Source organism: Euprymna scolopes, chromosome 13 (genome assembly GCF_053919585.1).
Source record: "Euprymna scolopes isolate OS-2025 chromosome 13, ASM5391958v1, whole genome shotgun sequence".
Lineage (NCBI taxonomy): Eukaryota > Metazoa > Mollusca > Cephalopoda > Sepiida > Sepiolidae > Euprymna > Euprymna scolopes.
The window spans coordinates 99835189-99862857 of NC_136494.1; the positions used below are offsets into that span (position 1 = coordinate 99835189).

The 27669-nt window shown below is 34.1% G+C and overlaps 1 protein-coding gene and 1 pseudogene across 7 annotated transcripts in view; one reads left to right on the plus strand and one right to left on the minus strand.

The window, feature by feature from the left end:
* Nucleotides 1-27669, plus strand: part of LOC145292113 (uncharacterized) — a 346982-nt gene that overhangs the window by 91088 nt on the left and 228225 nt on the right. The window lies entirely within an intron of this gene.
* LOC145292561 (U2 spliceosomal RNA) lies at nt 1007-1234 on the minus strand (annotated as a pseudogene).

A 27669-nucleotide genomic window follows, 5' to 3' on the forward strand; every position in this document is an offset into this window, starting at 1 on the left:
AGCTACATCTAGGCAAACGAAAATAAACAATGGAATCCCCAGATTTGTAGAGACCTGGATCCATGACGTCAATCGTCAATCGGTCATGGGTCGGACTGAAACCCAGCAAAAGTGCAATAACAAGCTGGCGAGGTAATAGGTTAAGAGGTCGAAGAGATATAAATAAAGAGACGAACAAAGCAACAGTAAGAGAGACGGACAGCTGAGGGACATAAATTGACAGTTTGCGACCACCCCTACCATGAACCTTCCACCGCTGTCATTGTGTTGAAGTGTGTATATTAAATATATCGTAAAATAAATTAAGTCTTTTTTTATAAACAAAGTGTTTCGTATTCATTGATAAATGAAATAACTGTCCATTTAATCGCTAGATGATCACCAGCCAGACATATATGTAACACACAGATGTGAAGTTTATGGAAAGAAACATTGTTCATGGTAATCCCATTTGATGTTAGGCCCATGGAAGACGAAAGAAATTTTTTTGCTGTTGTGGTAGAAAGACAAGTATTTTCTGCGAATGGAATAACCAGAGATTAGAGTTCAGTCGAGCATCTTCCATGAAAATAAAGATGGGAAGACTAGCGACCTCTCTTCTATAGATAACAGAAGAGATCATTCCTTCCCTCCCATACTAGATTGCGATCTACTGATTTAGTTCTATACTCGTTTTGTTTATTGCCATCTACAAAAAAAAAAAGCTGCTGTAAATTTCCAAACCTCTTATTGTGATTGCTGATAGCAAGATTGATGAAAATTTCTAATTAATTTGTCTGATGCTATTTCATATGGATATTAAGTGTTTTTTCTCATCAATAGTTGTTGCAGTTTCGTTCAGAATAGATGAAGATTTTAACAAACTGACGAGAATAATTAGAGAGAAACAATAGGACGAGGACATAAGTTAGTCATGAGATGGCACACCGCCATCTTTTTTATTTTTGTACAAGAGTCACCACTTATCAAGGCCTAAAATCCACTCGAAGATAAAGGTTAATGAATGAAAGGTGGTAGTGTAATAATCGTTAATGGTGTACCTATTTACTATGCCTCCCCACGGGACAGAGTTAGACACCAGGGTCGTTTTTTAACGTGGAGAAAAGGTACAAAAATAAAAATTGTCTCAGTCGTGAAGGATTTCTCCTCCACCGAAAGAGAACAAGAAATGGAAGTGCAGCATCTGAAGAACAGATACTACACTTTGATCTTGACCAAAAGGCCAAGTAGATTGGGTAGAATTGGATTATTTAAGTGGACGGCTCAACAAGAACTTGTTTACATTTGACTTGAAGTCTGACAACATAAGGATGGACCAAAATCTTATCTGTGCCTTACTTCTCCATATTGTATGAAGTATTCCTGATGGAAACGTTAGTGACTCAAACTATTTGTATGCTCAAGTTGAAATATTGCATGCTAATTATTGTTATCAAAAAGCATCAGATTCATACATCAAATTTGGAAAAAACAAATCAAAAGGTGAAATTTGTTCCAAATTTCGACCTTGATCGAACCTCTCAAGGTCAAAAGTCAAGGCCACATTTAGATGTGTGACTTCATTGGTTATAATAACGATTGAATAGCCGGTTTCTCTGATGAATAAATTCGAAGTTATTGTCAAAAGTGTGACTTTCATCTTTATCATCTCTGTATCCTTAAAACCTAAATATACCAAAATTAAATCAGTTTTAATTTAAACTACACTTAGTCAAGTTTGGTAATGGTTGATCAAGCGACGTGAACGTTAGGCTGTACTCAAAGAAAAATATACTCCACCGAAAACAATTTGGTGGAGGTAATAAATTCAAAATTTCAGTTTACAAAAAGCCCTGGTCAAGTTTTTCGGGGAGTTTGATTTCGTCTTAAGTTTAGTAAGAAAGATAAAAAATTCTTCAATTAAATACATTTTCTTGAATTTATTCTTTTTAATTATTTGTTCTTTGGGTGATAAATATGAGATCGTCATTTGTCTTGGAAATGATGTCATTCTTCTTGCAAGATTTCTTGGTTTCATACGCCTCTCCTCGCTCATGTTTTTTTGGAAATCTTCCAAGAGATGCACGCGATGTTGCTGCTGTTTTGTTTCTAAAAGCTTTTCGACAAAGAAGACGAAATCCTCTTCAAATCTTTTCTGTATTTGCTATTCACAAAAAAAAAAAAAAAAAAAAATGATGGCCGCCGTTTGTTGCCAGACAAATGAAATAATTATTTCTGGACAAAATGGAAAGTCGCGTTGGGAGGAGAGGAGTTCAGGTTGGAGAGTAACTGGTATAAGTACTAAATGTAAAAAGAATAAGAAAAAAAAAAACAATAGGAAAATTTGGATATGTTTTTGTTTTTAATTCTTTATGGAAACTTTCAAGTTTTAGTATCATAATAGTAAACCTATGTGTATAATGCCTTCCTTTAACATCTGAATTAATTAAAAACAATTTCACTCATCAGTTGTCGTAAAATAATCTCCAGGAGATAGAATCACATTTTTGTTTCTTCTCTTTTGAATTCTAAATCATTGTTTTTGCTAGCATTAAAAGACACACAAGACACTTTCAAATTTAATGACAGAAGAAGAAACCTGAAAGAATACATTTCCTGAAGGGAGGACAATAAACAACAATCTAAACAGACTGTTGTCAGAGTAATCTATCTATATAGTATAAAACCAATTGTTTGTATACTCAGCTAAAAGTTAAAAACTACGAAACAAGAAGTCACAAAGTTAGTTTTCCCCCCTGATAAATAATATCTAAAATTTAGGAAAAAAAAATTATTTGACCCTAACCTGGAACAGATTTCGTTTTTTGAGGGGGGAGGGAGGGGGAGTTTCCAGCCAGATTATGTACTAATTAAAAGGAAATAATCAAAATGTTATTTCCTTTATGCAGACTCATTTCTCCAGGAATCTATATTAGGGAAGTATGCCTACAAAGTGGAATAGTCTGAGCAAAGGAGAAACAAGGAAGGGGGACGGGGACGTGGAAAGAGAGAAAAATAGAGAAAAGATATGTTTTAATAGAAATATATTACACTATTGATCCGAGCAACGCCGGATAGCTCTGCTAGTTGTTATATATTCGATGCTTATTTATTGCAGACAATATGAAAATAAGCACAAGTTTAAATCTCCTATGTGTAAAGAATTGACGATTGATGAACGGACAGAGTTCTTTTATTTATATAATATATCTTCTTCTTCTATCTATCTTCTATCTATTCTTCTATCTATCTATTTATCTATATAAACGAAATGAACTCATTTTTCCCCTCCAACTTTGACCTTAATAAGATTAAAAATCATGACATTACATGCAAATGTAATGCGTACAGACTGTAGCACATTATCTGAGGTTTTCTATAGGCCTATTACCTCTACAGTTCCTCGACAATGGTACATTCCTATATTTTTTCTGGTGAGAGTCCACTGCCAAAATCGCTTAGATTCAATGGAAGTTGCAACATCTTTTCTCTCTATTAGATTCCTCCTTTCCCCTCTCTCCATTTACACAAGGAACACTACGAGGAAACACACCGGTTTGGAATCGTACAAGGTTACTTATGCCGTTTTTGTTTTGTTTTTTAATCTTTTTTCCCTGATTTATGCTTTCTGTTTTTTCCATAAGAAAATAGAATTTAAAAATTGTTAAAAAAAAAAAAAAAAAAAAAAACGCGATTACTATTATTGTTTTCTTTTTGCTTTTTTTTTTTTCGTTAGTGTAAAACTCAATCTGCGAGACTAACCGGATTTTACTTCCGGTTTCAACTCTAACCGTGAAATCTAACTATGACTTTCAACTCAACATTTATTTTTACACAAATTATAACGCAACGATATCGTGAATTTACTTGCATTACACTTAAATTAAAACAAAAACATTCATTTAGAATTCGAGTGTGATGCGGGACTACTGAAACTAAACCAAAACAAACTTCACTGCAGAATTGATATTTGACCTAATTCACTTTTTAGTTAATTCATCACGTTTTTTTTTTTTTTGCTTTTTTTTTTGCGCTTTCGCCTCAATGATTCGAATTCGACCCCCCCCCTTCAAACTTTTTGGGGATTTTTCAAACACACGAGCACCGCCGGACCGTTCGTATTGCATCACGTTCATTTTTTTTTTTTTATAGTTTTAACATTGTTTGTTTTTATAATATTCAAACAGAGTTATGACTTCGCTTTGTTTTTATTTTACCCCTCAATCACACACGCCTATAAAAACCAGGGCAACGCCGAGTAACCCCCGTTCGTAATAAATAATTTGCGACCTAAAGATAGAAAAATAAAAACGTATAGTCGCAATTTCAGGAAGAACAGATAAAAAACATAGCCTGAAGAGAGTTCAATATTTCTCAGCTATAAACTGGTTCTCCTTATAGTGGATTTGAAATCGACGGCACCGATTTTTTATAAATCTTTTTTTTAATAAATATTCTGCTCTTATATGGAAATATTTTTCTTTATAATCGAGCACTTTGTTGGGGTTCTTCCCTAAAACAGCACACCTTTGTTTTACACTGATAAAAAAATCCAAAGATGAACTGCAAGATGTAAAATAATAAATATATAATTTCACAATGGAATTAAAAGATCAAAACTTAAAACAATTATTGGTTACTGATCAGTTAATATAAGTTCTTCATAAAGTTATCAGGAAATACTAATCACCCTGAAACAGTTTGCACTCAACTTTTATATTCGGATTGACAAACTCACAGTGAAATATTTCTTGTTTGTAAAAAATATGGTATTATAAAATGAATATACTAATTTGTTTATTGTCTCTCCTATGTTCAGCTGAGTGTCAGTTAACGCTTAAATCCGGAATAAGGGCAACAAACAGAGCAAAGATTGTACTGAACGAAAAAAATTAAAACAGAACAAAATCATGATAAATTTAATTTCTATATTTCGTTTCATTTACAAAACTTTGTCAAAAAACAAAACATTTATTGAATAGTGTTGATCAGATATGCATACCTCTCATCAGTAGAAGATGTGATCTTAAATAGGCTTTACAACTACCGGGCTTTAAATCAACCCACTCATTAATTTTTTTTTTTACAAGGATAATACTTATCAAAATAAACTTCAGTCTATTCCTGGTTTGAAGAGGACCATCACAGCCTAAAATCCAAGTTATACTAAGAGAAGAGCGTGTCAGGGTTATTAACAATTGTATATGTCCAAGTGTTCTGAAAAAAGTTAGCAAAATAATGGTCATAATCAGTCAGTAGCACAATACATTTTTTTTAATAGTAAATGGTTGTTCATTCAATTATCTAGGAATTCAAGTTCGAACCCTGCTGTCATCAGTGACACTAATCATATGACAAATTAAAAATAGTCCACACACATAAATAAACAAGCTTTTGTTTTAAAATGCAGTTTAATAAACTAACAATTTATTAACTATTTAGATTTTTATCTCACCATTGTTGGTACAATGAGCAAAAAGCGCCTGCTTTATCTTTACAAAAACTTCTATAATGGCTGGATTTCTTCTAAAGGTACCAATTTTGTCTCTGGCGTAAAAATATCTGGGGGGGGGGGTTCTTGGCATTTTGGGGAAATTTTTTTGTTTTTGTTTTTGTTTTTGAGCATTTTTATTATTATTATTATTATTGTTATTATTATTATTATTTGTTTTCTTCTTAAAACATGGCGATGGTAAAATATCTCCTTTACCAATCAGAATAATGCAGCGTGCAAAAAACATTTGGGCAATGTGTTATTATATACGGCAATAAGTAATTGGTTGAACTATTTATAGAAGAAATGGAATCTATTCCTTAAATAAATTACCACACTTAAGATTCTTGGTTATGATATTTTTTTATCATATTTATTTCCCCTGGAGACGACGAGGAACGTAATTGTTTCCTATATCTTATTAGATTATCGATTTGTTCGTTTTCCCTTTTCCTTCATGTATTTTTCGTCATACCTATTTATTTTCCATGACTTGTTTTTGTCACCGGTAAATCTTTCTTTAGGGAAGGTAAGTAATTTGTTTGTCAATAATCCGTTTTCAGAAGAATTTCATGCATTCGCTCATCTTGTTTTATATCTTCATCTTTGTTTGGCTTTTCATATCACAAGCGTTCAAATTGAGTGAAGTTTTTATTTTAGCTTTAACAACCGTCGCCGTCACACAGAGCCTTTTCTAATATGTACATACAATCGATGTATAAACAAGAAATATATAATTCCAGGTTAATGTTTTCCAGAGATGAAACAACCAATGAAGCTTTAACGAGGTTCATACAAGAGTACTCAATGCTAAAGTAAGCCAGAATATAGTTTTTATTTGTTCTACATAAGCATGTTTATGTCGCTATAGGTCTTTAGTTACTTGTAACTGGCTGATCGAAATTTGCTCATGAACGTGTAGCGACATATAAATGTTCATGTACAACAAATAAAAAGTACATATATAGGGAGGGAGGGAGAAATGATGACGATGGTCTGAAATCAGAGTTAGACATTGACACTTATAGCTACCACTTATAAAAAAGGGTGAAGTATATGAATTTCACACCCGTCGCTCTGCATACTGCAGATACAAGATCAGCTCAATACGGGGAGATAGCACTAGTCCTCTAGAGTTAAAATAGATTAAATGTGGAATAAATGAATTTAAAGAATTAGAATGGGTTCATTTACATGTTCCAAAAAATCCAGAGAAAAAAAACAACAACGAAGGATAGTGTACAATCGTTTTAGAGACGACATCGTATTTATTTAGATATAATCTCGTCAGCATACTTGACACCAAAATAGTGATTAATCTATCATACTGAATGGAATTAGATTCCGTCTCCATATCGTCTCTGAAATGATCGTACACTATTTTTATTTTTTTTCTGTCTTAATTTCTAGGAACATATAATTGAACATATACAGATGTATTAAATTCATTTACACCACATTATATATATCTCTCTCTCTTTCTATATATATATATATATATATATAGATAGATAGATATAATGAAAGAAAATCTGTCTACATATATGTGTATATATATATATATATATATATATATATATATAGATAGATATAATGAAAGAAAATCTGTCTACATATATGTGTGTGTATATATATATATATATATATATATATATATATATATATATATAATGAAAGAAAATCTTTTTTCTTTACTTGCAATTGAAACGTTGCGTGTTAATTGCAAATTGAAAATAATTACGTATATAAATACATTTATTTGCTTATATCAGATATATTTCAATGCTACACATCCTTATTAATGAAGTGTCTGTTTTTTTTTATTTCTTTTTCTTGACCGCATGGTGGAATTCTGCGAGCGAGAGTGTTATCAAGACCCACAGACTAGCAATAACATTCTTGCACGCAGAATTCCACCATGCGGCCAAGAAAAAGAAAAAAAAAACAGACTCTTTATTGATAAGGATGTATAACATTGAAATATATGATATAAGCAAATAACTTTCTTTATTTAAAAAAAAAATGCGTTGGTGTAGCCCTAAAAACGTATCCAGTAATATATGTAATTATTTTCAATTTTATATATATATATATAGAGAGAGAGAAAGAGAGAGAGATGTATAGATTGATATCTTTCTATGCATATATATCCATCTATATATCTATACAAGTGAAAGTGACTGTCTGCCTGTGTGTGTGTCTGTGCGAGTCCATTTCCCTACGCAATAATTTTGTCAATTTTAAGTCTACAGACTCGAAATTTCATATACAGGGTACTGAGATTGGGGAAAATCTTTGTAATCGGTTTTCGGCCAGAAATTTGGCTGCTAAGGGGTCAAAGTTCAACGATTTGACCTCTGAGAACTCTACGAAACTCCTCCACCAATTTTGGGTATAAACGATTGAAATTTTAGGTATAGGTTCCTTGGATATGGATCTAACTTAATAATTTGATTTGAGCCCAATACAATAAATTTTAAAGGATTAAAGTTAAAAAAAATGTGACCTCTGCGGTCTCTACCAAATTACTCAGACAATTTCTGGTCAAAACATCTGAAATTTTACATAAAGGGTATTCAGAGATAGGGCAAGCTTTTTCATCGGTTTGGGTTGTAAATTTGAGCTACCAATATATAAATGTATGTACGTTTGCATGCCTGCCTAAAACTTTCGACAGAAGTGACGGATTTTCACAAGATCAGCATCGTTTTAAAGCTCGACGCTTCAGATGACAAATGCCGAAAAATTGACTAAAAACATTTTCTACACCCTCAACTGGACACTTTTCTACAGGGAAGGATCGCTTTTTTCGCCGATATTTTCGAAAGTCGTCCCCTTTTTTCGATTGTCTGCCCTTAATTTAAACCTACGTCACTTCCGGTTTGCTGGTGGTCGTAACGACATCACGTTTTTTCACGTTCTTTCCCTCCTTCGCGGTACGGGTTCGAGTCTGCCTTCCTACAACAACTTTTTTTTTTCTCAACATACACCTCCAAATACCCGGGCAACGCCGGGCTGAAATGCTAGTCTATCTATATATCTATAAAAGTGAACGTGTCTGTGTGTGTGTGTACATTTCCCTACACAATAACTCTATCAATTTTCAGTCTGCAGACTCGAAATTTGATATACTTGGTACTGAGATTTGGGAAAATCTTTGTAGTCTGTTTTCGGCCAGAAATTTGGCTGTTAAGGGGTCAAAGTTCAATGATTTGACTTTTGAGAACTCTACCAAACTCCTCCGCCAATTTTGGGTCTATACACTTGAAATTTGAGATATAGGTTCCTTGGACATGGATCTAACTTAATAACTTGATTTGAGCCCAAAACAATAAATGTTAAGGGGTCATAATAGGGGTCAAAATTAACAAAAAAATGACCGCTTTTTTTTCTTCTTTTTTTGCTCAACATACACCTCCAAGCACCCGGGCAACGCCGGCTGAAATGCTTGTTTATATATTTATAAAAGTGAAAGTGTCTGTCTGTGTGTGTATCTGTGTGTCTGTGTTTGTACATTACCCTACACAATAACTCTGTCAATTTTAAGTCTACAGACACGAAATTTGATACACAGGGTACTGAGATTTGGGAAAATTGATGTCATCGGTTTTCGGCCAGAAATTTGGCGATTAATTTGTCAAAGTTCAACGATTTGACCTTTGAGAACTCTACCAAACTTCTCCGACAATTTTGGGTCTAAACACTTGAAATTTTAGATATAGGTTCATTGGACATGGATCTAACTTAATAACTTAATTTGAGCCCTAAACAATAAATTTTAAGGGTCATAATAGGGGTCAAATTTTACAAAATTTACCACTTTTTCTTGGGGGGGGGGCCTCGATATACATCTCCAAATACCTGGGCAACGCCGGGCACCCATGCTAGTATATCTATAAAAGTGAACGTGTCTGTGTGTCTGTCTGTGTGTGTACGTTTCCCTAAGCAATAACTTTGTCAATTTTAAGTCTACAGGCTCGAAATTTGATATACAGGGTACTGAGATTTGGAAAAATCCTTGTGATCCGTTTTCGGCCAGAAATTTGGCTGTTAAGGGGTCAGAGTTCAACGATTTGACCTTTGAGAATTCTACCAAACTCCTCCGCCAATTTTGGGTTTAAACACTTGAAGTTTGAGATATAGGTTCCTTGGACATGGATCTAACTTAATAACTTGATTTGAGCTCAAAACAATAAATTTTAAGGGGTCATAATAGGGATCAAAGTTAAAAAAAAAATTTGACCTCTGCGGTTTCTACCAAATTACTCAGACAATTTCTGGCCTAAACATTTGAAATTTTACATAAAGGGTATTCAGAGATAGGGCAAGCTTTTCATCGGTTTGGGTCGAAAATTTTTAGTTACCAATATATAAATGTATGTATGTATGTTTGCATGTCTGCCTAAAACTTTCGACAGAGGCGACGGATTTTACCAAGATCAGTATCGTTTTGAAGTTCGACCTTTCAGACGACAAATATTGAAAAATTGGCTAAAAACATTAATATCTTCAGCTTCAACTGGGCACTTTTCTACAGGGAGGTGGGTCGCTTTTTCCGCCGATATATTTGAAAGTTATCCTCTCCTTTCGATTGCCTAGCCTTAATTTAAACCTACGTCATTTCCGGTGTGGCGGTGATCGTAACAGCAAAGACGTCAGGTTTTTTTCACGTTCTTTTCCTCCTTCACGGTACGGGTTCAAACTTGCCTTCCTACTATCACTTTTTTTTTTCTTTTTTGCTCAATATACACATCCAAACACCCGGGCAACGCCGGGCTGAAATGCTAGTATCTCTATAAAAGATAAAGTGTCTGTCTGTGTAAATTTCCCTACACAATAACTCTCTCAATTTTTAGTCTACAAACTCGAAATTTGATATACAGTGTATTGAGATTCGTGAAAATCATTGTAATCGTTTTTCGTACAGAAATTTGGCTGTTAAGGGATCCAAGTTCAATAAATAAATAGGGCAAGTTTTTTAATCGGTTTGGGTCGAAAATTTGAGCTATCAATATATAATTGTATGTATGTATGTTTGCATGTCTACCTAAAACTTTCGACAGAGGCGGAGGATTTTCACAAGATCAGTATCGTTTTGAAGCTCGACCCTTCAGACGACAAATGCCGAAAAATTGGCTAAAAACATTTTCTTCACCCTCAACCGGGCACTTTTCTACACTTTTTTCGCCGATATTTTCGAAAGTCATCCCCTCCTTTTGATGGTCTGCCCCTTATTTAAACCTACATCACTTCCGGTTTGATCGTAACAGCAAAGACGTCACGTTTTATTCACATTCTTTTCCTCCTTCGCGGTACGGGTTTGAGCCTGCTTTCCTACTACCACTTTTTTTTTTTTTTTGCTCAACACACACCTCCAAACACCCGGGCAACGCCGGGCACCCATGCTAGTATTTATGTATAAATGATGGAGGAAAGGATGGTTTTCACTTAAGTGCAAAAGCAAGATGCTTTTGTAAAAAAAAAAAATTGACTTCTCTAAAATAATAAATATCGTAAAAGGTAAATAAATTAGTACACATTTTCGCTTAAAAGTGAGATATATATATATTCCTTTCACAGCGACAGGAAGGTTCGTAAGAAGGCTGAACTTTCACGGTTGATCATGGCGAATCTGTAGTTCAAATCTCTGTGTCTAACCGCACTGATGAGTTTTGCAGAGAATAAACACGTGTTATATATATATATATATATATATATATATATATATATATATATATATATATATATATATATATATAATGCACATAGATTTAACAAATTTTATTTTCATTTATTATTGACATAACTCTGTTCAATAGAGTCTTAAATTAGTTTTTCACAATTTGCTTTCTCAGTTCGATTTTATTCTGATTTTGAGATTTGTTAGTCTCATCCCCCCTCTCCCTTTCTCTCTCTTTGTCTCTCTCTCTCATATGTCTATGGAATGGTTAATAGATTGAATTAGTGGATAATCATGTAAACAGATGTGTTAAAATGATAACACAAACACATGTCTAAAACTAATTGCTATTTCTCTCATGGAAAAGACCTTGATTTATGTCTTTATTTCTAACACAAAGTAAGGTTGCTTGATCGAAATGTCAGTTAGTTTTAGAAACTTGGGTTTGTGTTATTATTTAACTGATTACATGCTTACTTACTAATTCAGTCTCTCAACTATTCTGTTTTGATATGATGTAGTTTATGAAATGAAGTTTATCACATATATATAATCTCACTTGTATGTTTGTATATCTGCCTAAAACTTTCAACAGAGGCGACAGATTTTCACGAGATCGATATCGTTTTGAAGCTCGACCCTTCGGAAGACAAATATCGAAAAATTCCTTCACCCTCGACTGGGCACTTTTCTACAAGGAGGGGCTCACTTTTTTCGCCGATTTTTTTCGAAAGTCATCCGCTCTTTTTGATTGACTAGCCTTCATTTAAATTTTTGCCACTTCCGGTTTGACGATGGATGCAACGGCAAAGATGTCATGTTTTTTTTCTTCACGTTCTTTTCCTCCTTCGTGGTACGAATTCGGGCCTGTCTGGCTACTATCACTTTTTTTGGCCTTCGGGACAAGATCAAAGTGTAGTATCTGTTCTTCGGATGCTGCACTTCTATTTCTTGTTCTCTTTCGGTGGAGGAGAAATCCTTCACGACTGAGACAATTTTTATTTTTGTACCTTTTCTCCACGTTAAAAAACGACCCTGGTGTCTAACTCTGTCTCGTGGGGAGGCATAGTAAATAGGTACTATCACTTTTTTTCTTAACACACACCTCCAAACACCCGGGCAACGCCGGGCACCCAGGATAGTAAACACACACACACACACACACACACACACACACACACACACATATATATATAATCATTAGTTATCATTCGCAAACGAAAAGATATATTTATTTTACACTCATAGTATTTTACTGTATGTATGTATATGTATCGTTAGTTAAAAGGTCACAATTCTAAAAACTGACAGACCACACTTTAAGATGATGAGCTTCAAAGCAACACTAGAAGTTAAAACTGTGTTCATTTCACATCATCCTATTTCAATCTTTGTCTTTTAGTTGACTAAACATGGGAGTTGAAAAAATAGAAAAAAAAATGATTTTGTTTTAATCGGAGTTCAATAACAGGCATCATTTACTAAAAAGAAAGTTTTGAAATAAAAACAAAGAAAAAAACTTTTTAAAGTACAAAAAAAAATATTGAAAAGCTGAGCCATCATCTAACTTAGATTGCTACAGTTTTATTTTAAATACATTTTTTCTTAACATTTTCACAATCCACTAAACATTAAAGTTATTCTTATATTCATGCCAGTAAATGGTTTGTTCCGCGTGAAAACTTTGATTGGTGCTTCTCAGGCAAGCAAGAATATTCCACAAAAAAAAAAAAAAGAAAGAAAGAGATTAAACAAATATGATACATAATTCTGTGGTTACGTTTTCCAAAGATGGAAAGTTCTTGGAAAGAAACTCGGTTGATGTTAGACACATGGGTGAAGAAAGGAAAGTTTTTTTTCCATTGGGTTCCGAGTTCTTGATGTGAATGCTGAAATATATTTCGACTAATTTTGCTTTAAGCAGGAATAACGTGCGTACTATTAGCCTTTTCCCTTTTAAGGATGAGAATAAATGTTTTGAAAATCTAGGATTAAAAGACATTCAAAAATACACACACACACATACACATACATATATCAGGCCATTCGGCCTTCCCGGTTGGAAAATACGCTTAATATTATTTTTTAATCGTAATTATACCTCGATTTAGCTCTGGACGTACTAAACCGTACAAAAGTAGATTTTTTCCTCTATGTAAGCTCTATTTAAATTTGAATAAAATCTATAATTTTAGAAAGCTAACACACAAAAAAAAATCCGTTTACAATAAAAGTTTCAGGAACTGAATCCGTTTTTTTTTTCTTTTCCTCCATTATTTTTGTAATATGTTGTCATAAAAAATGTACAGTCCGTATGTTGTTTTAACGATGAGATTTTTAAACATTCAATGAGGAGGAACCTACGTGGTCGCGTGGCGTTGCCTAAATTTCAAGAAAGTCTGTAAATTTAGAAAGCCAGTAGAACGCAGGATTAAACAACAAACCTGGTTCTTGTTGAGATAGTCGACAGATCGATTTTTTTAATATGTTGTTTAAAGCAAAAACAATATTATGCAATTGTCATGTCGAAAATAGTAATATATCCATATATATATTTTACTTAGAAATCACTACGTATCAAGATTCAGAGGCCACTCGAGGATAAGGGTTGATGAATGTAGAGTAGTCAATGAAACAATATTGTAGTAATCGTTAGTAGTGGAAATTTTCTAAATTGGATTACTTAAAGGGAGCGGCTCATCAAGAATTTGTTTATGTTGGACTTGAAGACGAACATATTGTAATCAGCTAGAAAGCATGAAAACGGAATAGTTTCACAGGCGTGCAGTTCTAAGAAAGAAGCTTTGCTCATGGAATCTACGTTTGGGTTTAGGCACAGATAAAGAATGGGGGAAAAGTGGGGGAAATTATTGATAGTAGTTTCAGCTAGATGAGTGTTTTCGTGAAAGTTTGGCGAGAGGGAATCATAGATTGGAGCTCAGACTATTAGTTGGCATGAAAATAACGATAAAGCATAGACAACTCGCAACATCTCTTCTGTGGGAAAGAAGTTGCAAGGAAGAGAAAAGGGAATCCCTCACTAGGCTATGAAGTCTATTTGGAACTCTGTCAAGGCAGGATAAGCTGATTCTAGCAACTCCTGCTCAGATGTGGCAACAGTACTCCATCCTTGGATGTCCCTAGCTCTTATATAGGTAGAGATTTGCATTAGCAGTGAGATATTTACTGGAGCAGTAGAAGGATCCCACCATTTTTCCATCAACCTTAACAATGGATTCGATGCAAATATTCCATTTCAGATCAGGAGGAAAGGTCAGACTCGGAAGCTTGTCAAAACATGGAGCCTCCTCAAGACAAGCCTACCAGAGAGAAATGATTTAATAATTGAGAAGACGTGTCCAACTATACTGTAGCTTGAGATCTTGTGTAAACTTTTATGCCATACCCTATCAAAGGCCTTTGATATATCAACAGCAATTACCCTAGAAAGGAAGTCTCCATCGAGAGATTCGCTTATCCTATGAGATATAACCGTGAGCATATCTACTGTAGAACTAGCAGAACAGAAACCATATTACATTCCACTTGTTATTTTTGCTGAGGTAGTTGACTACTTCTCTATTTAACAGATTCCAGCAATTTAGTCATGACGCACAGGAGACTTATTGGTCTGTACTGAGATGATCGATCACCTGAATTCTTAAATACGGGGCATACTGATGAGGTTTTCCAGGATGTTGGGAAGCAATTCTTCTCAAGACAACGCTTAAACAGCTTTAACTAATTCTGGTTGAAGCTTTTACAGCAGTATAATTGGAATGCCGTTAGGACCAGTTGCTTGTTTTTAGTAAAAAAAAGTCTATCGCTATAGGCTATAATGTTAGTCGCTATTAAAAAGTAATCTAGAATTTGCTTTCCGAGTTATGTCCCCTGTGTGTGAAATCTTCTGTGTCTACTTTAAAACATCTAAGAAAAATGCAATTTTACCAATTTTCTGTAAAAAATTACTTTTAACTATAAATAATTCTTTACTCAATGAATTTTCATAATGTTTGGATATATTACTATTTTCGACATGGCAATTAAGTACGTAATGTTGTCTTTGCTTACAACCACATATTTTAAAAAGTCGATCTGTTGACTCTATTTTCAACAAGAACGAAAATCCTACTTATTTAATTCATGCAACCACATGAGTTTCTAATGATTGAACGTTTGAAAATCTCACTGTTGAACCAGCGTACATTTTCGTTCGGCCTTTTTTTGGATATTTACGTAAACAACATGCTTCAGCATGGGTCACAAACTATACCAGCACCTAATTTTTTTAAAATTTTGATTTCTTTTTTTTTTTTTTTCGTTCCTTTTGAAAATTTGTCATTATTGTTAACTTAATAAGTAGAGAAATATAATATAATGATGTGCTGTGTGTGAATGGTACGGTTATATCAATGGATTTTCCCAAAGGAAGCAAAAATGACCGATGGGGCAACCGAGGAAACAACAGCTGATTCAAGATGAGTAATGATAAACAGGAAACGCATGAGTAATTCCAATCACGTTTGATTGAAGAAACGCATAGTAATCTAATTTATAAAACTCAATATGTGTGTCTGTCTATATTTTCTTCCAAGTGCATCTTCTCTGAGGCACTTCTCAGAGTGGTGCGAGACGGGTCAAATGATTGCATTTTTTGGATCCTTTTATGAGTTTTTAGCTAGTACAAATAGTTGATAAGGGGTCAAAATTTACCAAAAATTTGGAACTTGGCAGGCGTAAATTGACTGAAAGTGCTTTTGTATGCATGTACAAATATAGGTTTATGTTAAAAGTTGGTTCATTTTTAACTGTTTTTTTTTTTATCTGTCTGACGATAGCTCAAACGATAACGACTAAGGCTGGAGTGCTAAATGTTTTGGTTTCAATTTTAACTGATCGCACCAAAGTCTTTTTTTTTTTTTTACTTTTAAAATTACTACTATATATTGGGTATAATGTAATAATCAATAGCGTATTGACTCTATAATAATAAATATGAAATCTGAATGAATTAAAATATATTTAAGTGTATTTTATGACTAGACAATGTTGGGTGCCCTGCTGGTTAGATCATAATTAGCAGGCTGCCCAGCATTGTCCATTCGTGATATACGCTTAAATATGATATTTTAATTTATACAAAATCTGTATTTATTATTATAGTCAATTCTCTAATGATTACTATATTGTGCCCAATATATAGTAATAATTTCAAAAGTAAAAAAAATATTGTGTGCCAGCAGTTGGAATAGGAACAAAAACATTTAGTATACTCAATATGTATGTGAAATTTAAGATAAAATAACTTCGGTGCCATCAGCTAGAATCAATACCAAAATGTATGATCCGCCAGTGTTATTTGTTACCATCTAAGTTAAGTTTCTATGCATATCAAAACTTTAAAAATTAACATAGTTAAGCATATGAATATATATTTGCACATGTGTAGAAGATACATGTTTAGTCAACTTGTGTCTGCTAAGTTCCAGTTTTTCAAATTTGACCCCTTAGCAGCTATTTTTCCAGCTAAAAACTAAATCGATTTTGTTCCACAGGTCTGAATAGCCCATATATCAAGTTTTATTTGTAGACCAAAATTTGAGAAAGTAGTTTGACAGAGACCGTTCTGCACACACAGACAAGGTCACTTTTATAATATATAGAGATAAATCTATTGATGGTTTTAAACGGCTTTGAAAGCAAACAACTAGCTTTCAAAAGAAGTAAAATAGAATTCAGCGAATTATCGAGTTTTACCGTATGCTTTAATGTGGAAATGTTGTGCAACATTCAATATGACAAACAGGGGAGATAACCCCTGACTTAAATTGACATCAATTAAGGATCTGCTATTTGTAAACACTGTCGAGGAACATAATTGTGGATGATTATCTTTATTAAAATACTTCTAACACATCATATACTGAATCATTTTTCGCATTTTTTAGAATTCATACTATATTCAGCATGAAACGAAACTACGTAATGTTTTCAACTAATGGAACACGTACATCAAATCCGTTGCCAAAGCTGCTGAAAAAATGGTGGCATTGTTCTACCGCTCCAGTAGATATCTCACTACTGATGCAATTCTCTACCTGTATAAGACCCAAATACATTCAAGGATGGAATACTGTTGTCACATCTGGACAGAAGCTGCTAGAAGTACCTTATCCAGCCTTGGCAAAGTTAAAAAATCCAAAATACCTCCCTCCCTCCTACCATGATAAGATGTGATACAAGGTCAGAAGATAGGGATAGTAGCCCAGTACACAAGAGGTGGTGCACTCTGGTTCTGCAAGACATGGTGGTTAATCTTAGACTAACCCTCCTTAAAAAAAATTGAAGATATAACCTGGGTGGGCCCTCTAGAACTACCCAGAACAAATACCTCAACAATCCAACAGGGTAGGGCAGCTGATGCCACAACTGTACACTTGTTGAACTGATTGCCGAGGACATACCTTTAATGTATCATATGTTATAAGACTGTGTTCTGGGTATTGGCCATATATCAGTGCAAAATGTTTTGAAAATCTAATGAATCAATTTTGAGAAAATTAGAAAACTGTACTAAACAAAATAACTATATTAAACTATTCAAAATAGACTTCTAGATTAGTGGGGGACGCCCTTTTCTCTTCCCTGCAACCTCTTTCCAACAGAAGGGGCATTGCAAGCCTGTCTCTGCTTTATTGTTATTTTCATGGGAAGTGCTCGTCTGAGCAATCTATGATTCCCTCTTGCCAAACTTTCACAAAAAACACTCCTCTAATTGAAACCACTATTAAAAACTTTCCCCCACTCTTTATCTGTGCCTAAATCTAAATGTAGATTCCATGAACAAAGCTTCTTTCCTAGATGTGCACACCTGTGGAATTCTGTTCCGTTTTCCTGCTTTCCAACTGACTATAATATGGTTATCTTCAAGTCCAACATAAACAAATTCTTGGTGAGCCATCCCCTTAAGTGATCCAATTTACCAAATTTCTACTACTAACAATGATTACATGTTCTCTTTGATTACAGTGCACTCATTAACCCTTATCCCCGAGTGGCCTCCAGGCCTTGATAAGTGGTTACTCCTTTGTAAAAAAATATATGTTGGCTTAAAAGATCATCAATGTAAACAAGCACTGCAAATGCTGTTTGCTGCCAATATGTAAATATTTCAACTATTGAGTCCATTTTTAAAGTGGGGGAAGGGAGACATAAACTACTTCGACTTGGTTTATTTCTAAATATTTAAACACGATCCAAAGTAGTTTGAACCATTTATTGATTTTTTTTCTCTCTTATTTCCATCTGTCACTGAAGGTTTTGTTTAAATAGATATAGTGGAAAACTCAATGAGATGCTGGCAATTAGCAGTGTCTAATTTTTTTTTTTTTTTTTTTGTTCAAAAGTTTTATCTAGTTCAAAGTTCCCTCGCTCGCATTCTCCAAGGATCAAACACACACCTCTGTGTTCTGTGAAATTCAATATCATCAAAAAGCGAAAAGCTTTTAATGTAGTGTCAGCATGATATTTGTTTTTGTTGAGATTGACTTACTGCATGTGAAAGAAGGAATATAGTGAGAGGCGGTTTCAGAGATGTTTTTTTAGCATTACAATGCTAATTAGAAAATGTCTATATTTTATCACTGTTTAGTAGCCAATTATTTTGTTGGTCTTCTAACTAGTCCATCTATAAATATAAAAGCGAAAATGTATGTGTGTGTGTGTATGTGTGTGTGTTCACTTTTTCTTTATGTCTACAAAAGGCTTTTTTCATATAAATCGTAATATCTCAGAGTTAACAACTGAGCTCGCCTGTCTATTTAACTTGCTTGACTTCGGGAAGATAAATATTCAGCAGTTTTCGCTCGCCGCATGTGGGTTAGGCCTTTTCCTATAATAAAAGCGACACTAATTGTCTAGGTATTTTTCCGGTCTCGATCGCCGGAAATGTCCGAAAGCAATCAGCTTTACTCAATGTGGAAATATTATTTCCTTATATCAGAAGACAATTGCTATTCAATTTCGACAAGTGAAGCTGTTTCCCACTACCCCCAACATCTTGGAAAAAAAAAAGCGTTCCGCACTAAATGATACCCCGCAGTCAAAAGTTGACCTCATTAAGTCATTAAAACGTGCACCTGCCAAATCCGAGTAATTAAATAAATTCAAACGTCTTTCTGGTAGCATCTCGCGGTGGCCCAAGGGTTAACGTCGCACTCTTTTTTTTTTTTTTTTCACACTTTAATTTACAACTTTGCCCCAAGGGTTCGGGTTCGATCCTCATACTTACCTACCAAAATATTTTTTTTTATTTTACCCCCCCCCCCCCCCGGAGTTTTGATTTACCCAAAACCCACACACACCTCCAAACACCCGGGCAACACCGGACACCTAGACTAGTTTGACATAATGGTAAGAATGTTCACTACTCGACCAAGAGACAAGGGTTCAATTCTCAGACATTTCAAACCAAAAACTTAGTACCTGATGCCCCCTTACTAAACACCCAGCATTATAAGATTTTAATGTAGTTTCACTATTTTTGCTTTCTTTGTTTCATTTTACGTCAGTCGAATTTCTTAAAAAATTAATGATCCCCTTTACACCTCAAATGTTGAGTTTGTAAAGAAGTTATTAGGTTAAGAAGAGGTTGCAGTGATGTTTTTAGTACTGCAATGTTGATGAGAAAGTATCTACATGTTGACATAATAGTGAAAGTGTTCACTAATAGGTCGGCAGAAAAGGGTTCAATCTTCAGTCGTGTCAAACCAAAAACTTAAAAAATAGTATTTGATGCCTAATGCTAAACACTAAGCATTATAAGAGGAGGATCAAGGGCAAATGGAGTAATCTTAAGAATAGATAGCACTCTCCTCTACACTTTGGTGTAGCAGCTAATGAAAAGGGAGCCTTCTGGTCGCCCTCGACTATAGTGGATCACTTTGTATAGTCTTCTAATTTTCTCAAAATTGATTCACTAGATTTTCATAAAATTTTGAACTGGTATATCATCAATACCTAGAACACAGTCTTATCACATACCATACAAATTAAAGATATGTCCTCGGCAACCAGTTCAACAAGTGTGCAGTTATGGCATCAGCTGCACTAATCTGTTGGGTTAAGAGATTTGTCCTGGGTAGTCCTAGGTGGTCTATCCAGGTTATATCTTCATTTTTTTTTAGGAGGGTTGGTCTAAGATTAACCACCATATGTTGCAGGGCTCAAATGCACCACCTCTTGTGCACTGTCTACTATCCCTATCTTCTGGCCTTGTGTCACATCTTATGATAGGAGGAAGGTAGGTAACGTTCATAAATAGAGAAAGCTGGTTGAGCAAAATTTTCTGTTAAAACTACAAGAATTATATATATAAAAAAAATTCACCAAATTTAAAAAATTTGCAATTCTTACAAATATCTAAAAATTTATTGCTTTAGTTATTGCTATAAATTCAGAAATGGTTATTTACATTCAATAAATAATTGTGAACCCATGAAAATTTTATTTTACCCAACCTCCTCATCTGGAGAACTGAAAAAAAAATGTCTATCAGATTGGTAGAAATTGTTATAATTCACAAATAAAGCAAAATATAATTAGTTTTCTTCTAAGAATTAGGAAGTATTAGTGGTTGCAGGGGGAGACAACTCATTAGTTTTGGTCAACAGACAAAGGAGGGATTGGACCTAGTAATTCACTTTCATTCGTCCGTTCGCACTTTTCTCGATAATCACATCCTTGATTTTTTTTTTGGAAATTTTGCACAAACACTAGTCAAGATGAATATCAATTTTTTTATTCAGAATCTTTCAAATGCAATTTTTCACATTAATCACAGACATAACTTGGCTCACTGCAGTTAACACTCCCAACATACAGCTGCATCATGATCAACATGCCCAATGTCAAAGCCATCATTTCCTTTCGGTCCAAGGATTCCACCTGTACATGGCAAGTTTTCCTTCTTTGGTCAGTTCATCACAATCATAACATAAATGCTTCTCGCAGCCTTCAGCCTATCATGGCAATGCACGCTAAGGAAAACAGTCTCTTTGCATAACATGCATCGCACAAGGTATGTTTCGCCTTTACAGCATTCACTTTGACATAGCAGTCCTCTTCTATATCTTGGTTACTCCTGAAATTCTCTTTCCAGACATATTCACTCATTGAGGGGCACCCCACATGCTCGGCTTGTTTTTTGGTAATTTTAACTCACAAGTTAGGCAACATGAAAGGAATAAATATATGGAGATGCTGCCAAGTCTGCTGCAAATAAGGTAGGGGTCCCTCTTCCAGGCTAAAAAAAAAACAAACTCTTACACCTGTCAGTGTATCTCTATCAAACTACCATTCACTCATGCATAAAATATTGTTGGTACACCTGAACCTCTCACTCTTGGACATGATGCAAAAAAGAATTTCAAACCTAATAGGTCTCAATCCTGTCTGCAAAGCTTCAACTCTTGTCACATTATCAGTGTTTCATCCCTGTGCCTGTTTTATAAGTACTTTCATGATCTTATTACACTTGCACCCTCTCTGCATATATACTGGTGACCCACTTGACTAGAAACAACATCTCACCCCTTCACTATATATGCCAGAAGATTTCCTACTCCAAAAGCTTCTTTGGAATTTTCTCCCTGTTCTCTGTGTCCCAGACTGTACCAACAATGTTAACAAGCATCTTGCTACCAAAATCTTCATCCAAGTTGCCTCATTATAAATCTTCCACCTATCACAGTAGCCCCTTATGCTTCAGTAAGAATATATTTTGTCTGGAGTCAAACAAATGTAAATAAAAAAAAATGGTGTTATGATACAGTCAACAGATCGATTTTTTTTTTAAATATGTCGTTTTAAGCAAAAGCAATATTAAGTACTTAATTGTCATGCCGAAAATAGTAATATATCCAGAAATTACGAAAAGTCATAGAGTAAAGAGTTATCTATAGTTAAGTAATTTTTACAGAAAATTGGGTAAAACTGCATTTTTCTTAGACGTTATATAATAGACGGTAGGGGTCTACACGCAGGGGACATAATTCTGAAATTAATATTTTAGATTACTTGTGTCATGGCTGCAATATTTGTGTTCTATAATGATAGATTTTTTTTTTTCACTAAAAACACAATAGCAGTTTTTCTACTCGATGAATTTTCGTAATTTTTGGATATCTTACTATTTTCGACATGACATTTAAGTATGTAATATTGTTTTTGCTTAAAACGATATATTTAAAATATCTATCGGCTATAGCTGAACAAGCACCAAAATTTTTATGAAACAATTTGGAAGGAATTCCAAATAGACTTCGTAGGAGGTATCCTTTTCTCTTCCCTGCAACCTCTATCTCACAGAAGAGATGTTGCGAGTTTGTCTCTGCTGTATCGTTATTTTCATGGAAAGTGTTCGACTGAGCTTCAGTCTATGGTCCCCCCCTCGCCAAACTTTCACAAGAAACACTCATCTAGCTGAAAACACTATCAATAATTCCCCCCACTCATCTGTACCTAAACCTAAACCTAAACATAGATTTCATGAGCAAAACTTCTTTCTTAGAACTGCACGTCGATGGAATTGTCTTCCGTTTTTCTGTTTTCCAGCTGACTACAATATGGTTGTCTTCAAGTCTAACGTAAACAAGTTCTTGATGAGCCGTTCCACTTGTTAACAAATTTACTGAATTTCCATTACTAACGATTACTATATTGTCCAATTTCTACTGTACACTCTTTAACCCTTATCCTCGAGTGGCCTCTTGGCCTTGATAAGTGGTGATGCCTATGTAAAAAAAAAAAAAAAAAAATTCCGAGAAGCAAATGTGAACATTAATCAAACCTTTTGACTTTTATTTAAACATTCATGATTTGTTATAAAAAAAGAGATTTTATAGTGAAACCACTTGTTTGACCTTCAACCACCTCATCATTTATTTAACCTTCAGTCTCTTGCTCTATCATTGAGCCATGTCCATAATTACGGGCATCTGGTTGACAATGAGTTGATAGAAAATATCTCTAATCATGCAGAGAGTGACACGACCAGACTTGCTATCTCCTGTGGGCATTAAAGATTTAATCCGACCAACGTTGTAATGACCACCGATGCAGAAAATGTTAACCGCCATCGTCTCAACGGATATTGGATAGGTCGGATTGGAAGTTCATAAGTTTCCGCTTTCTTTCCAAGGAAATTTGGCGGTCATGTTGCTGGGCAGTAAAAGTTAATGTCTCTGCATTCTGGATAGGGTCAATAGGACTTTGTCTTATTTAATACTCTTATAAACATTTCTGTTTAAATTGTGTCAAGAAATGATTCTGCTAGTTAGCATTAAGAGCAATCGCACTTTAATCCAAATCAAAGTACACACTTTCTTGAAATTTTAATTTTCTATTTTAAAGTCTATTATATAAAAGGGTGACTGTCTGTGTGTATGCCCAGCTGAAACTCTAAAACTACAAAACAAACACTGACAAAGTTGATATTTTCTTGATCTGTGTTGCCCTTGATAAATAATATCTAAAATTATTCGTTCTTTGACCTTAAACTAGTGCAAATTTCGTCAGGGAAGGGGGTTGTTTTAGTGTCATTTGGTGTAGTAAAGAGAAGTAACTCTGATTCTTTTTCAATGAATTATTTCCGTTATGCTGGCTCATTATTTGAGTAATCTATAAAAGTATGTGCGTTTATCCAGAGAGAGGAGTTGGCTGGACAAAGATAAAAAAGGAATAGAGAGAGCAAAACAGAGAGAGAGAGAAGTTTTAATAGAAAAATGTTAAAGTTTTACAACTAAAATATACAAACAGTTGAAATGGCAGAACACTGACGAGAATTTCGTAATCGTTTTTTTAGCTCTTGTTTATGTTGTGAAATATTTAAACCTTTTAAAACCTAGATTGTGGAGAGGCAAGGACAGAAATAGTTTTGTCTAGGAGCACTGTTTATTTGTTCTCATCAGGAAGGGTCTCTAATATATGGCATAATCACATTGAAATAACGGTTCCTGTTAGGTAAGTGAAGTTAAGCAATGTTGGGCTTGGTCAGTACTAAATTGGTGACGATTTGAGAATATCAGGTACTGTATTTGCTCCACGCTTATCTTGTAATTGTTTCCAGTCATCCTGGACTTCTTGCCACTGGATTTAAACGGTGCCAATACAGGAGAGCTGTAGTTGGAGTTTGTGCAACCCTTGTTTCATAATTACACATGCAGCACCCTTATAGGGATTATTCATCGTCTTTCTAGATTGAATGGCGGCAACGAGGGGGGCCTATCCTCATTAAGAATTCAATAATTGTGGGATCTTGCTAGACTAAATGCAAAACAAATAAAAAACATAAAAAGAAAGGCCTAAATCAAAGAAAAAGAACAGATGTCTAAATATATGCGGTTTGATTCTGGTGATTTTTTTTTATCATATAGTCATGGTTTGAAAGCCACTCAAGGATAAGAGGTAATGGGTACCTACCATGATGGTTGAAATTGGATAAGTTCATTTATTTTAGTGAACGGCTCATCAAGTACCAGTTTATGTTGGACTTGAAAACAATTATGTTATAGTCAGCTGGGAAGTAGTTCCATGGTATTGTATTCTACAAACAAGCAGTTTTAGGGGGAAAAACTCTGCTCATGGAATTTTCGCTTAGTTGTAGGCATAGATAGAGATCAAAGGAAATTGCTGATAATTGTTGTAGTTAGTCGATGACTTAAACCATAGTGAAGCTCAGTTGGTCACCTGCAATGAAAATATTATAGAAAATAATAAAGCAGAGAGAGAGATAGAGTTGCCACCTCTTTTTTGTGGTCAGAAGATTTTGTGCCTTCAAAGACTTCTCTGGCACCAAACCATTGTTTTATTTGGTTATTATATTTTTTTATTGGAATAAAACTAAGTCAGTTGTCTCTGATAATGTCATCAGCATAGAATGGTATCTGAAAACGAGTAGAATGGATTGAGAACAAAGTGAGTGTGTGTGTTGGGAGGGGGTCCCGTTTCTTGAAAGGGAAGAATACAAAAAATCCAAATAGCCGAGGAATATTCTTAAAAAAAAAAAAAAATCAAATAAGATGGAAATAGAAGTGTGGATGCGGTAGACATGTGGGATAAAATCAAACTGATCTTGGAAGAGGCGGGGATGAAAAAATGATGAAAAATAAAAACAAAATTCGAGATTTTTCTTAAAATACGAAAAAAGAAAAATCTATTCTTTAAAATAAAAGGATGAAAAGAGTCAGAAGAAGTGTAGGTTGAAAAGAAAAAAGGTGAGGGGGATAGAGGTGAGGTCAGAAATTACAGGAAGAGATGGAAGATGGAGAGACGTCTATGGAAGAATGAGATAGAAAAGACGGAAAGAAGAAAATGATGAGCAATGAAATAAGATTCTTGGATCACCGAAATAAAAATGAACAAACAAACAAACAAAAAAGCTGAATCTTCAACTGTAAAGATTCCTCTAATCACGAAGTATTGTTCTGAGGACAAGAGAATTCGGTGAGAAGACCAGAGTTTCAGGACTGTTGTCTGAAGTGAACGTGACACGCGTGCGCGTGCGCATGCACCTCTTAGCCCTTTCCCCGTTCTACTACCGAGAATCTTAGCAAGCAGGTTTGAAAGAACAAGCAGATGTATTTTTTTTTAAAGATATTTGTTTAATTGAAAAAAAATAATGACTAAACACTATAGGAAAAAACAGACACTTTTGTATGTTTGTCTGCATTTGAGCACCCATCTGTGTGTGTATGTGTGTTTGCATTAATACAAACGTTTGTGTGTGTGTGTATATATATATATATATATATATATATATATATATATATATATATATATAAACTGAACTTTTCGAATACTTTCAGATTACAGATTGTATAATACTGTAATATTATACAATATTGTAAAATTAAAGTCTATATAAGTATTAGTTTCAATATTTATAAGAAAATCCTTTTTTTAATCTTTGCTTCTTTTAGGCTTTTCATCCAAGCTTTCAGTTTTTCAATGTATGCAATAAATGTATGACTACTTATAAACTTTGTTTTGCTAAAAATATTTCTTCTGATGAAAAGGGCCATTTGGTGAAAATCCATGGATTAAAGAAAAAAACTTATACATTTTGTATTCCTTATTGAATAATAAATTTCTCATAAATTTTTTTATTTTCTTAATTCAACTCCAAAATTTCATTTCTCTCTCTCTGTTTTTTTTTTTTTTTTTTTTTTTTTTTTTTAATAACGTATGCTTTTGCAATTTTCTACTCTTTGTTTATACCAATCCCTTTTTAATTTAGAAGTTCAATATTTATCAAATATAACAATAGATCATATATAAAAGCAATATAAAAAATTCCAGTAGCAAAACCAACAAAGCTTTCTGTATTGCATCGTTATGTATCTCTTTAAGAACTTTTTTTTTCTGACGAGTCCATGGAAGAAGATATCCAATGTTGTCATACAAATATTGATTGTTCCCCATGAACGAAACAGATTTTTAAAATGTACTAAAGATTTTTATTGGAAAAAATACTAGTAAGATGAATAAAACCTTGGATTATGGCAAAATTGTTGCTCATATATATATATATATATATATATATATATATATATATATAAACTTGAAGAACAGAAGAGAAATGTAATGTCGAAAAATCACCACCCCAGGGTGTCTTCGGTCGTTCTGTGTAAAGGATTTGTCAGACACCTTGACATTAGTATGCTATCCATTTGAAGTAAACCTTGATCAAATAGTTAAAAAAAAAAATAAATAAATAATGGTGTGCTGCCTCCTTAAGTCATCTCGCCCCACCCCTCGGGTTACAGATTGGGGTGCACCTTCTATAAATAGAGGGCAACGTTTATATAAAAAAAGTCAGTAGCCATAAACAGTGAGAAACTCTGAGAAATATTAATAAATCAAAAACATATACTAGTAGAAATATTAATAAAAACAAAAATATATACCAGCAGGTCGGCACCAAGAATAAAAAGAGCCCCCCAACCCGTTTATGCATCAGGCGGGGAGAGGCCCACCATAATAGGGGCCAACCAGGGTAAAACATCAGACACAAAAACAAATAAAAGGCTTAAAAACTATGATCTGTTGCGCAAAATAAGTTACGACTACTATTCAAGATTTAAAAATAGAGCAAGATATCAAATGAAATCCTGGCTGAGAAGATAAGACACTAAGCAAAGGAATTCGTGGAAGATAAAAAACACTGTAAGTTGTTGTTGGGGGACGGCTACTGTTCAATGCAACAAAATGAAGTGTGTAAATGTCGCCACTGAACCATCTTTAAAAGTTGAATATCGAATGTAGCAGCAAGTCTTGAGAACATGTTTACCAGAAAGAATAGTTAGAAATAAGCCATGCACCATCCACTGTGACTATACAATACCTACAGCTACGCACCTAGAAAATGGAGCTATCAAACCTGACAATATGATATGACATAATAAGAAGAAAGAAGAAAACCTAGTAGAAGTTAGTGTCCCAGCTGAGTCACCCATAG